The sequence below is a fragment of the Oryctolagus cuniculus genome, chromosome 9 (assembly GCF_051225735.1).
Source record: "Oryctolagus cuniculus isolate XC-2025 breed Fujian yellow rabbit chromosome 9, ASM5122573v1, whole genome shotgun sequence".
NCBI lineage: Eukaryota > Metazoa > Chordata > Mammalia > Lagomorpha > Leporidae > Oryctolagus > Oryctolagus cuniculus.
In genome coordinates, this window is record NC_142875.1 from 129735868 (window position 1) to 129748856 (window position 12989).

General features: G+C 43.6%; 1 pseudogene; it reads right to left on the reverse strand.

Moving 5' to 3' along the window:
• Nucleotides 1–10795: 10795 nt before the first annotated feature.
• On the reverse strand, nt 10796–11781 carry LOC100346967 (C-terminal-binding protein 2 pseudogene; annotated as a pseudogene).
• Between the last annotated feature and the right edge of the window lie 1208 nt (nt 11782–12989).

The window sequence follows — 12989 nt, forward strand, 5'->3', positions numbered from 1 at the left end:
ACAGAGCCTGACATGACCCCACTCATACAGTGCTAAGAATATATGGGACACATAGAAAGGATAATGTTTTCAATAAACAGTGGTTGGAAAACTGGATATCGTCATCCAAAAGTGAAATTAGATGATTATCTTACACCATACCCAGTAATCAACTTAAAATGAATTAAGGATGTGAACGTAAGGCTTGAATCCATAAAACTCCTAAAAGAAGATATGAGGAAAAAAAGCTTCGTATCAATGATCTTGACAGTGACTTTGGGATATAACAAGAAAGGCAAGGCAACAAAGACAAAAATAAGCATGAGGGATTAAATCAAAGTCAAAATCTTCTGCACAGCTATGGTAACAATTGACAAAATGAAAAACAAAATCAACCTGTGGAATGGCAAAAAGGATATCTGGCTTGCAAAGTCCAAAAAACACAGAGAACCCATACGACTAGATAGCAGGGGGAATGTAATTGGATTTAAAAAGTGGGCAAAAAATCTGAGTCACTAGATAGTTATACAACAAAGCCATACAAATGGCCAGCAGGTATATGAAAAGGTGTTCAACATCATTATGCAAACCAAAGCCATGATGAAGTATACTGTGTCAGTTTCATTTCTAGGTATATATAGAAAGTAAGTAAATCACTATCTTGAAGAGAAATATGCATTCTCATGTTCACTGAGGCATAGTTTCTGTTAGTTAAATGGATAAAGAAACTGTAGTATAAATAAACAATGGAATATTATTCAGCATTAAAAAAGAAGGGACTCCTGTCCTTTGCCACAATATAGACCTGGAGAACATCAGGTTGAGTGAAATAAGCCAGCCATAGAAAGGCAAACATTGAATAAGCTCACTTAGTCTTTTATGTGGAATCCAAGATACATAACCTCAGAGAAGTAGATAACAATATGATGGTCTCCAGTGGCTGGGGATGAGTGGGAGGAGCAAAGGGTGAGCTTGTAGTTATACCACATGCTATGTGAGGGCGCTTCAAACAGCTCATGGAAAATGGAATTAAAATATGTTATTTTAATACAAAAGTATTGGAAACTCATGCATAGTTTCTTTGCAATACACATTTTTCATGAACCTTTTGAAGATCCCTTGCATATGTGATTTCAATTTTTTTTGGGGGGGCAAGTATTTAGATTTTTCATGTTCTTAGTGAAACAAAACCAACGAAACTAGAAATCAAGGTGACAAGAAACCTGGGGAGGTGATGGACATATCCATGGCTTGATGGTGGTAATGGCTGTATGGGTGTATACTTATTCCCCAGGTCATCAAGAGGGATACATTAGATGAATACAGCTATTTATATGTCCATCAAACTGCCATAAAGTGACTTTTTTGAAAAAATAATAATGAGTCCAATAAGAGTTTCACATTTTAGTGATAAATCAAACAATGAACTAGTATATAATATGCTTTAGGCAGGAACAGGACTATTTCTTCTATCCTGGACATATGCAGCAGGCTTTCTTGTTTTAAAAATGAGGCATGCAGAGTGAATGATTGCAGAAGTCAAAAATAGAACATTTTATTCGAACTTCAAGAAATCACATCCTATCTGGACCTGGCAAGGCCATGTTGATATTCAGACTGAGTGGCCTATCTGTGTAAGTCAGTTGATAGGTGATTAAGCCAAGATTGTGGACAGGGTCATCAGTGATCACATTCCAGAGCTTGTTAAACAAGTCCTGTCTAGGGGATCGAATTTCTGTATTCCTGTGATTTTAGGATATCTTATTCATTTGTTCTCTAGTATCTTCATTCATGAGCTCACCCATTCCCTCAGCATGACTTTATTGACCCCCTGGTAGGGGATGCATTGTTTGGTCAATGATCACTAGCACTGAAGATCTGCATTCGATATGAAGCACAGACTAGGACATCAAGGAGACACCCACTGCATCCATAAGATGGGGAGATGTGGAGGAGAGAGGCTTGGGCGTGGCAGCCCCTGATGCCCCTTCTTTCTCTGTAACACCATAGTTGTCACAGAGTTGAATACAAGAGTCTCAGACTTCCCATTGACAATCTAAAAAGGAGACAAGAAAATGACACTTAGGAGAGCAGATAACTCTGGTGTTTGAACATAGAATCAGGCAGCTGGTTCTGAAACCTCCAAGGGAAGGTAGGATGGACTTCAAATCTGGAGTCTTGAGTGTCTAAAGTGTCGCTCCCCCTCTTCGTGGAGGAATGACACTAAGCCCTGCCTAGGCTTCATATCCGAGTCACGGCACCATTATGTCGCTCCCCCTCTTCATGGAGGAACGACACAGGACCCTGCGCTGTTCTTTCGTCTGCTCGGCCCTCCCCGGGTTTGCTGCTGGTTCTTCCCGGGTTGGCTACTGTCCCTTCCACCTCCGTGGAAGGGCGGTTCCCCCTGGCCACATTCCCCACTTCCGCAGGGGAGCGGCACACCGCCGGCCGGCTCTCTCGGGGGCTGCACAGGTGTTCCCCTTAGATGTTCCTGGTACATGCCGTCTCTCTTCTCCTTTATAGTCCTCCTCCGCCAATCCCAACTCGGCTGCCCACACGCCGAGTACGCTGCTCTCCTCCAATCAGGAGCAGCTCCTGCAGTTTATTGGTTGAACTGGAGGCAGCTGTGCGGAAGCTGTTTACTCCTCTCCCAGCGCCATATTGTGGGAGAGCAGATGCATAGAATAAGTCTTAATTCCAGTAACTCAGTCCAGTCCGGGTTGCTCCCCACACAAGGGATGCCTGCTAGTGAAATCACAGGTCTTCTTGGGGCGTAACGTAGAATGTTAACTTGTTCATTCATGAGTTCCAGTCATGTGGATGTGCATCTCTTAGACCACAAACACTGCAGAGGAAGCTAAACTATCAGTGGACTGTTTTTCTCTTTGCTTCTTTGCTTTTTTTTTTTTTTTTTTGACAGGGAAATTTATACAGAGAGAAAGGTCTTGCTTCCACTGGTTCACCCCCAAAATGACCGCCACAGCCGGCGCGCTGCACCAATCTGAAGCCAGGAACCAGGTGCTTCCTCCTGGTCTCCCATGCGGGTGTAGGGCCCAAGCACTTGGGCCATCCTCCACTGCCTTCCCGGGCCACAGCAGAGAGCTGGCCTGGAAGAGGGACAACTGGGGCAGAACTGGTACCCCAACTGGGACTAGAACCCGGGGTGCTGGCACTGCAGGCACCTAGTAAGCCTAGTGAGCTGTGGTGCCAGCCTGCTTTTGTTTTTAATAGGAGAATTCACAGAACTTCCAAGCAATGGGAGCTATCAATAGGGTTTTATATTTAGTAGATGAGAACCCATACCCTGAATCATCCAAGCCAATGAAATGAGATAGTCTGAGAGGAAGCCGGGACCTCACCAGTGCCATCATACTGACTCTGGCTATCTAGATTCCAGGCTGACCAGCCTTGTTCACAGAGACATTGTCTCTTCAGATACACTGAGCAGTTCAGTGTACAACAGTCCTATTGCTTCTTGCTGGTCTCTGCTATCAGTCAGTGTGTAGGTAACAGTAGTCATCCATGTCCAAGGATTTGGGAGACAAGTGATAACATTTCTTGAAACCTTTTAAAGTACAATCATGAAATACTTATTTTGGTTATTTCTATACTGGTTGAATGTTTGAGGCACTAACCTGAGTGATCTCTGTTCTCTTTCTTTATGAAAAATGCTTAAATCTTAGATTTCAAAATGTTTGTTTCTATGATAGATTATTCAGTTTAAGAAATGATTGATGGACTCCAAGATAATAAATCACATTGTTATAATTCAAAGGCTTTTCCCTAGATTTCTGTAATTTATAAAATATCCACTGATTTAATTATAGCAGTGGCAGTTGTTTTACAGTATAATGTATTTTCAAATTATGTACTCTCTGGAATTAAATTCATTTTAATTGAATCAGTCTGATAGTTACTGTTCAGTAGGCTAACCACACTGTCACACTTTGGTGCAGATTGTGAAATTTTTCCTGCGCTATTATTTCGGTAGGTTTGCTTGGCCTGCATTGCCAAGGAACGTTGGTCCCATTTCTACTGAAGGGTTAACTGTTAGCCCTGCTGCAAATCCATCTTCTGTACTTTGCACATTAACAGGAAGCTGGAATCAGGAATGGAGCCAGGACTTGAAACCAGGCACTCCGATGTGGGGTGCAGACAGCCCAAGCATTCCTCCCAAGACCTGCCAACATTTTTTTTCTAAAAATAGCCTCTAGCAGAGCCAGCACTGTGGCATAGTAGGTTAAGTCTCCACCTGCAGCATTCCATTTGGATGCCTGTTGGAGTCCCAGCTGCTCCACTTCTGATCCATTCTCTGCTTATGGCCTGGGAAAGCAGTGGGAGATGGTCAAAATGATTGGGTCCCTGCACCTATGTGGGAGACCCAGAAGAAGCTCCTGGTTCCCAGCTTAAGATAGGCCCAGCTCTGGCACTTTGAGCCATTTGAGGAGTGAACCAGAGATGGAAGATCTCTCTTTGTGTGTCTCCCTCTGTGACTCTATCTTTCAAATAAATAAATCTTTTTTTAAAAAAATTAGAATACTCAGACTATATTCTCAGTGTAGAACTATTTGAGAGAGATGCTTTAAAAGTTGACACAAATGATTTCAAAGCACTAAAACCCTAAGATCTTAAGAGGACAAATTTCTGTAAGTCAAATAATTTAAAGCCAATTTGTATTTATTTATTTTATGAAAAATGCATATGGTTGAACATTTGTTCCTGATGAGGAATAATGCACAGAGTTGCACAGACACCAAATTCTTTGGGAGAGAAAGATAATATAACAGATAAGTAAAGTATCTATCAAGCGATGACAGGCACTTCTTGTATGATGAATGCTACTTCTTTTCTAGCAAAATCCCTTAAGGCATTAGCAGCATTTGCATGATTATCCAGCCAACAAGATAAAGTTATGATGGTTACAGTTCAAGTGCATTTTACCTCTGTACATTGCATAACCAGCAGCTTCACCTCAGTGTTCAGTAGAGGGCACTGGAACACACCATCGAATAGAATAATGGGACAATAGATCAATGCAGGGGAAGAGTGCTGTAAAATACCCTAGCTTTTGTAAGTGGGCAATTGACAAACTTGTCAACAATTTTTAAGTTAGTATTTTACACTGTATCACATTGTGGGAACTTCTGTTCCTCTTGCAGTCCTCAACATATCTACTTTATTCTATTAGTGTGGTGACAGTATGGCTTACTCATTTATATGAAGTATTTAGATAGGATAAAAGATTTAACAGCTCCTTAATAAACCAAGTCTTTCTGTCTCTACACATAATAAATGGATTTGTCAAGACTTAGAATGTCACACTTTTTTTTCTGTACAAGTTCATTAAACTATGTATGGATATGAAAATATCCTTGTTTTGTTGCTGCAGTGAGCTGGATAAGAAAGATAAAACCACTTTACATCATTAGATTTAACAGAGATGGCAAGACTTCTAATGGGTTTAATAACAAGTCTTTATGAGTATTCAATAAAGGAAATAACCTTTTGACTTTAGCAAGACAATTGTAATAGTTATATAATATTATCATATTGAGGCAAACGTTCTTAGGAAGACTTTAGCTTCAACTGGAGGCAAAAATGGATGATTCTTTTAAAAAAGACAACACAACGAGGAGATTGAGTAACTGTTGTGAATTTCCTGTTGTTCACATTAACGTAGCTTAGATGGAGGAAAGCAGCTCACTATTCTAGTTTTTCTTCTGCTTCAATGTTTTGTTATGCTTTTAAAAATGTTTGATTTTTTATCAGTTCATATTAGATGTAAGAATTAGTAATAATTAGCAAATAACATGTTTAGAGATTTATTTTCTTAAACCACAGGGTTGGGGGTGGGGAGAGGGAGAGAGAGAGACAGAGACAGCACTCTTTCTTCTGCTGCTTTATTCCTCTAATGGCCTCAAAAGCCCTGGGTGGGGCAGGCTGAATGCGGGAGCCAGGACTCCATCCTGGTCACCCACAAGGGTGGCAGTGGCCCAAGCACCTGGGCCATCTCCACTGCCTTCCCAGGTGTGCTAACAGGGAGCTGGGTCATAAGTGGAGTGGCTAGGACTCGAAGCAGGCTCATATGGGATGGTGGCGTCACAGGTAGCACCTCCACCTGCTGTACAACAAGACTGGCCTCATGAAATAATAATTTATAGTAAAAATTGTACTATAGTTTCAGAATTCTAACTTTTATTGATTTTCCCATCAGTGTATACTTCATACTTTATTGTCCTTTGGTGGAGAAAGAATAGCTTTTATGTTCTTACTACTTGAGAAGATGAGCATTTATAAATGCAGAATGATGAGTCACACATTTAATTAAATCAAATCTCTGCATATTTAGAACTACAGCCAACAAATTTGCCTTTTGAAGAAATTATCCAATTTATGAAAAATATATATAGTACAGGAAAGTATACAGTGACAAGTTTTAAGCGTTATTTTTGCTTTGCATAACGATACACTGTAATGAAAATAGACCGCATGATCATATTAAGCCAGGTTGCTCACATATTTCTTACTTTCTCCATGGGAACAAGTTGCTAACTAGATAGCAAAGAGAAGAGCCAGAGCAAAGAGGGTACATTTTTTAAAACAGTTACTAGTTCCAGCCTAAAGTTAACAACACTTATGTAACAGAAATGTAGTTCGTAACTGTCCTCTCCCAAGACTGAAGGTGTTTTCTGGCACTTTGATATTCCGTGGAAATAAAAGGTGGCAGACACCCCGAAATTTCACAATTGCATCAGGAATTCTGGGGTCAGGCAAGATGATATCCTAGCCAGCCAGACTCTTCCAGCATGAGCTGTGTGGAGTTAGGATGTCCCTTCCTTGCACAAATCATCTTTTCCAATGGCCTTGAATGTGATAGTTGGTAGCAGTATTTACATTCCCATTTGCTCAGATTTTTTTTTTTTGGGTGCTGTATAGCTTTTGCAATGCTTTGCAATAAGATGACAACCATTTTTCACTTTTATAGATGGGGCAACTAAGGTATGAAAAATTTTAAATAGGTAGAAAAGAAAGGATAAGTCAACAAGTTTAGAAAAAGTGAGGTTCGTTTTTTTCTAACTTAGTGACAAAAAAAAACCAAAAAAACAAAAAAAAAACAGCCCTGCAGAACTAATTACACTGCAGTGATACTCATCCCAGGTTACTGTGTTGTTGCTTTAAAAATTTTATCCTGGCCTGTGGTTGAGTTATATTCAAAAGGAGCCAAGGTTATTTCTGTAGTAGGAGTATACCTCAGGCATACAGAAAAGAAATCTTTGAGCTTTTAATAATATCCCCTGCACAGATAACCATGGCAGGGTCTTTAGAAGTATGTAGATGTGGCTGGGAAAATAGTTTTCACTTCCTTCTTTTTCTAGCTTGCCTTTTTCTTCCCCGGCTCAATACACAGAAAAATAAACATTTGCCAGGGGCCCATAAACTCTGAGTTATCTACAAAACATAAAACAACACACACACACAAAAAAGTCAAACCAACATGAGACAGAAAAGAGACTGAAAAGCATTTAAAATTTTTTCTTTAGGTGTGCTGACTCATTCTCATTAGGACTACCTTCTCATTTTTAATAAGGCTAGTATAATTTTCTTTTAAGCTGTGTGCAGGTGATCCAGTATTTATTTTTATAGCCAATGTGCAGTGTTTCTTAGGATTCTCAAGGCAGATTTTAAGTTGGTGCTAATTTACAAAATATCAGGTTTGGAGGAAAACAGAGAAGTGATCCCGAAATAGTTGGTACCGACTGGGAGTTGTCTTATTTGATTCCTAATATTAATGCTTAATTTCCATGGAATGAAGGAGAGAGCAGTATCAAAAGGGGAGTGTTTTGAAATTGTAAGCTCTTTCATCCCAGTGACTTAATACACTTACTTCATTCTTGGGGAAAATATATTTATTCCCGAAGTGCACATTTAGCTGGAATGGAATAAATCCACTGTTTCATTTCTTTTCACCTTCTGAGCTTTACTCTGACCGTTCAACCAGAGGAGGATGAATGTGTTCAGGAACTCCAAGAAGAGCCGTCTTTACCTTCTGCCCACACATGGCACCAGGCTCTGATGTCATAACACAGAGTCGCTAGAGGAAAAGACATTCCTTACTTTGTCATCACGTGGATGTAAGTTGGCTCAGCGCCAGTGAACTGGTCCTGGTTCTCTGAGACCTCCTGTCTGGGAACTTAGTATCAGAATGCAGTGTTTGCACCTGTTCCTGTCCCCCTGTTTGCTTTCTCTCTTGATGTGTGCAGGGTCAAAGTCACCCAGCTGATAGGTGGGAAGCAGAAAAGGTGTGAGCGCCTGAAGCCACAGAAGTGGATGCACTGTCAGAATCCCTTCCCGTGGTTGGTTCTTCCTCACCTCTCCGTGTCTTGGGCTGCAAAGTTCCTCCTGACTTTGCTGAAGCCTGACCTTGTTCCAATTCCATCCTGATGTTGAACTCTTTAACTTTTTGCCTCTTTTCTCTTTTGTACAAATCTCAGCATAACCTTAGATGAGAAAGAAATGAAATATAATTTGGATTTAGGCTTCAGGGAAAATTACTGAGAGCATCGCAGTCAAGTGAACTTGTAATAAACTTTTCATCTTCACACTAACATGTTGATATTTCTGTTTGCCTTTGCCTGTCTCAGGCTTCTTCCCTAATGTGTCTGTTGATGTTTATTGCCTTAACTCTCACCCGGCTGAAGGATACTTGTGGACCCTGGCTTCCCCTCTGGACTCTGCGACCTGCATTGTATGTCATGACTGTTCCCAGAGTTCCCCAGTCTCCCTTAGGGTGCCGATGGCCTGTAGTCCATCTTCACTTGTTTTACTCAGTGATGAGTGGACCTCCTTCCATTGCGTTCTTTGTGGCACTACTTTCTTGTCACTCTTGGCCCTCCCTGGTGACACCTCGGCATCTTCTCCTTTCTTCTCATTGTTCCCACATCTCACACTTAAGCCCTCTGCTCTTGCTGCTGACAGGGAATTTGTCCTGTGACCGCTGAGAAACTGGGGAACATCACACTGTGCTGGAAAGATGTGGGAATTAACGTCACACACTGAGAGTTCTGATTCAGGCTTTTATGTCATCCCACACAAATCAGTGTTTCTCACCTTAACTTTCTCATATTTTAAAATAAAATGATGGTAAAAGTTCTTTTTTTTCTGTGAAATTCATAGAATTTGTGATATGTTAAAAGGATCAAAAGGCTATGGTTTTTTGAGTGGAAGTGCCTTGAGTACAGGGACCATGACTTAGGTTTTTACAATAATGTGCCAAACCAGACTTACTTATAAGTGGAGTTCTGACTTCATTTTTTAAAGGATGGCATGATTTACTGATGGTCTTGATTTTTCCATTAAATGCCCTGCTGTTAGGTCATTGTCAGCATTTGAGTGTGGTAATGGAACAAGCAAATGCAACCCAAGAGTAACAGTTGTTGGAGACTGGCTGATGGACAATGCATTTGCTTGCTAACAACTCAAGCAGAGAACTTTTTACATTGGTGAGATGTACTTGAATTTCAGAACAGAAATTTTTGTTGAAAACTGCACTGAATGGTAAATTTCCACCTTTACAATAAACCAATACAGTAACAGCAACCCACACTAAAACAAAACAATTTCTGATAGCCATTAATTTTCTGTTTGGGACAATTTTCAAGTTTTTCTTTCATCATAAGAACAGGTATATACCTATGCAATGGCTCAGAACAGACCATCTTTCAACAAAAAGACTATGAGTACAACATGTAACTAGTTGATACAAAGCAAATAGGATTTATTAAAATTCATCACATGCATTAACACATCTGAAGCATTCTTGCACAGAATATCACATGAAGACTTTATATTGATAAATGTCTGGACAAGTGCGTTTGTTGATGGACAGTCTGACAAGTTACCATAAACAGTGCTTCCTGAGACAGAAGGAAATGCAAGATCATTCTGCTTGAACCCTTTTCATCTCAAGACTTTCCACTCAATAAAACAGCTGAGGATCTGAAAGTGAGAACGTATATTTGAGTACAAACAACTTGTGAAAGTTAATACTTTTTTTTCTTTTTGCATCATCAGAGGGTATTACTGAATTTATAACCGACTTGCCAGCTCAGTCTACAGTTCACATGAGAGAGCCGCTTCTCTGTACAGGAGCCTACACTGTCTCCCCACGTGTGCAGATGTCTAGCTCAGGCAGTCTTCTCCCATTCTCTAGGGATTTAATCTTTCTGTTAGCATAAGAGAGGTAAGGAGCCCCTGTAGGCCAAAGGGACTAGAGTCACAGGATGGGATTTCCTGAACTCTTGATGCAACATCCTAGAGCAAGGTGCTCAGGGCCTGCCGTGCCCAAGGGACTGATGGAGGCAGAAGCTCTATATATTCTTTGTGATTTGATGCACAGGTGGAAAACTTAACATACAATAACGGAAGTGGGTCAAGTCACCTGCTGGTCTTTTCAGCGCTTCCCTGAGCAGACAGCATCTTCAGTCTTCTAGCTCTTGGCGTCTTAATACTGCTGTTACTGTATTGGTTTATTGTAAAGGTGGAAATTTAGCATTCAGTGCAGTTTTCAACAAAAAAGGAACTAAAATTTCTGTTCTAAAATTCAAGTACATCTCACCAGTGCAAAATGACGCACACGTCCAGGATCAGTTGAGAAGACTCAAATTTCTTCATTCTCAGTTCATCTCTCTTTCACTGTCTCTTGGTATCTGGGTGATCACGGTTTTGGATTCTACACTACTGCTCGTTGGGGTGCTCCGGATGGTCCCCGCGTTCTCTGGGCCGCTGGGCGAGGAAGCCGCCGTGTGAAGGTTGAGGGTCACGGGCTACTGCTGCTTGCTCCGTTCCTTGGCTGCAGGAGTTCGTCCAGAGCCTGGCCCGGGATGCCTGGCCGGTGTCTGTCCGCGGCACCAGTGAGCTTGGCAGAATTCCTTGCTGATCCTTTCCAGAGCAAGGAGCTGATGTGACAAAGAATTCCTTGCTGACACAGTTTCTTCCGCTTTATCTCAGTTGGGGCTGCCTCCCTCCTCTCCAGCTGGGCTTGCTCCTGTCACTACGCAGAGTGCGGAGGGCAGGTGAGGTTCGGGGAGTCTTTGAGCAGATCCTGACCAGATCCTGTCCTCCGGCCCAAGGCTTTCTTGTCCACCAGGAACGCCCCTTGCCTCCTGAGGCGGTGGTCCTGTTCGCTGAGACTGCAGTGCAAGGAGAGGCAGTCGCTCTGGTGCCGCAGTCCGGCAGGGTGTGGCCCCTCTGCACGCCCAGGGACTGCTCTATCCCACCCTGCAAGTAGGGGTCGCAAAATACGATGCTGAATCCAAAGGCCTTGGCAGGAGCCGCAGCTGCTGCCCCCAGCAGCCAGAGCCCTTGAGGCCCAGCCTTGGACGTGGGCGGCCCCCGAGGCCAGCTCGCGGATCCGCTCCTCACTCTGCACCCGCGTGCCTTCCCGCTGCGCCTGCTGGAGCCTCCCGTTCCACCTGCGTAGGTTGAGGATGTGGCCCACAGTGGAATCGGCCGTCTCTCCCACGGCGGCAGACTCGAGGTTGCGCATGGCGGTCCCTGGAGCGAGCTGGCGGCCTTGGAGTCCATGTCGTCGGAGCCGCGTCCCAGCCTCAAGCTCGCTCGCTGGATTTGGAAGTTCTCCCAGGTGAGGGTGATGGCGTGGTACATCATGGCGCCCGCGGCCTCGTTCTGCATCTTCCCGTGGATCTCCCACGTGGACCGCGCGTCGCAGAAAGCCACGGGGGCCGGGCAAGGATGGGCGTCTCCGCGGGGCAGCCTCGGCTGTCCAGCGGGGCTGCTGGGCATCTGGGGGCGGACAGCTTCACAAACTGTCCAGCTGCCGGCCCTGGACCTGGCTCAATGGCAAGGGCCATGCTACAGGAACTTAGGGCCGTTCTGTAAGAACCCAGGGGAACTCGCAGGAGTTGGCTCGCGCGATGCCTGCGCACCCGGTCGGTGTACACCTGTCCGCAAACGCTGTAGCTCCCGCGATGGGCCGTCCGACTTTCTAAGGGAATGCGGCTGCGTTGGTCCCGAGCCAGCTAAGGTGACGAAATCCCGGGGGATGCCTGCTCCACGCTACTCCGTGCTCTTTATATTTTTCTCCTCGGGGAAGGAGGCGGCGAGCCAGCGCGAGGGAGGGCGCGCAGCGGCCGGGCGGTTCTCAGCGCTGCGGGCTGCGCGGAGCGCGGTTGGATTTCTTTCACTGCCAATTAGTTTTGCATTCTGAAATCCTCCCACTACACTCAGTAAACATTCATAGAGCCCTACTAGGTACAGCGAACTCAACTGTAGAGAGTGAATAATGTGAGATGAATAAGGGTTTAGTTCCCAGGAGCTAATGGGTCTAGACATCACCGAGTACTGGAGCTAAAAGGGATCAAGGACGCCTGCTGCTGGTGCCCCTTATTTTGCATACATGAGAAAATGAGGCGGCTGCGACTTCTGCACGGTTGAAAAGCCGTTACATAAGGACGTCTTGACTCCAGAGTACAAGCTGCAGTGGGAAACACTCGCACGTGCACCAGTAACCGAAGCCCGTGGCAGACTGAGTTTCGCTAGGGCAGGGATGCGAACAGTGGATCCGTGATTATCCGGGACCCCGTGCTGCAGGATGAAAGCGGCGGCGCCCTGCGGACCACCCCGGGTCACCACTACTACCTGACCGTGGGAGCGTTGTCTCAGAACCATTTGTAGAAATGGTAGAATGATGAGGATTTTTCAGTACTGTGTGATACTTGCATGCCAGATAAGCACGTGGGGTATTTACTATTCTTGTAATGAAAGGGTTGCATTCCATAAATTTAATCAAATAATAAGCTTTCATCATCAAATATGTGTGTATACAGGAATGTGCAGACACACACTTATTATTGATTCCTTTCAAATGTAAGAAGTTCCACTGTGTGGTGTGAGATCTTACCTTGAACCTGAGGTAAGGTGAGAGACTCTTACTCTGTAAGAATTACAAGGCAGTGTACCCATGATGGAGGAAAGCCTAGGTCAGAGATCAG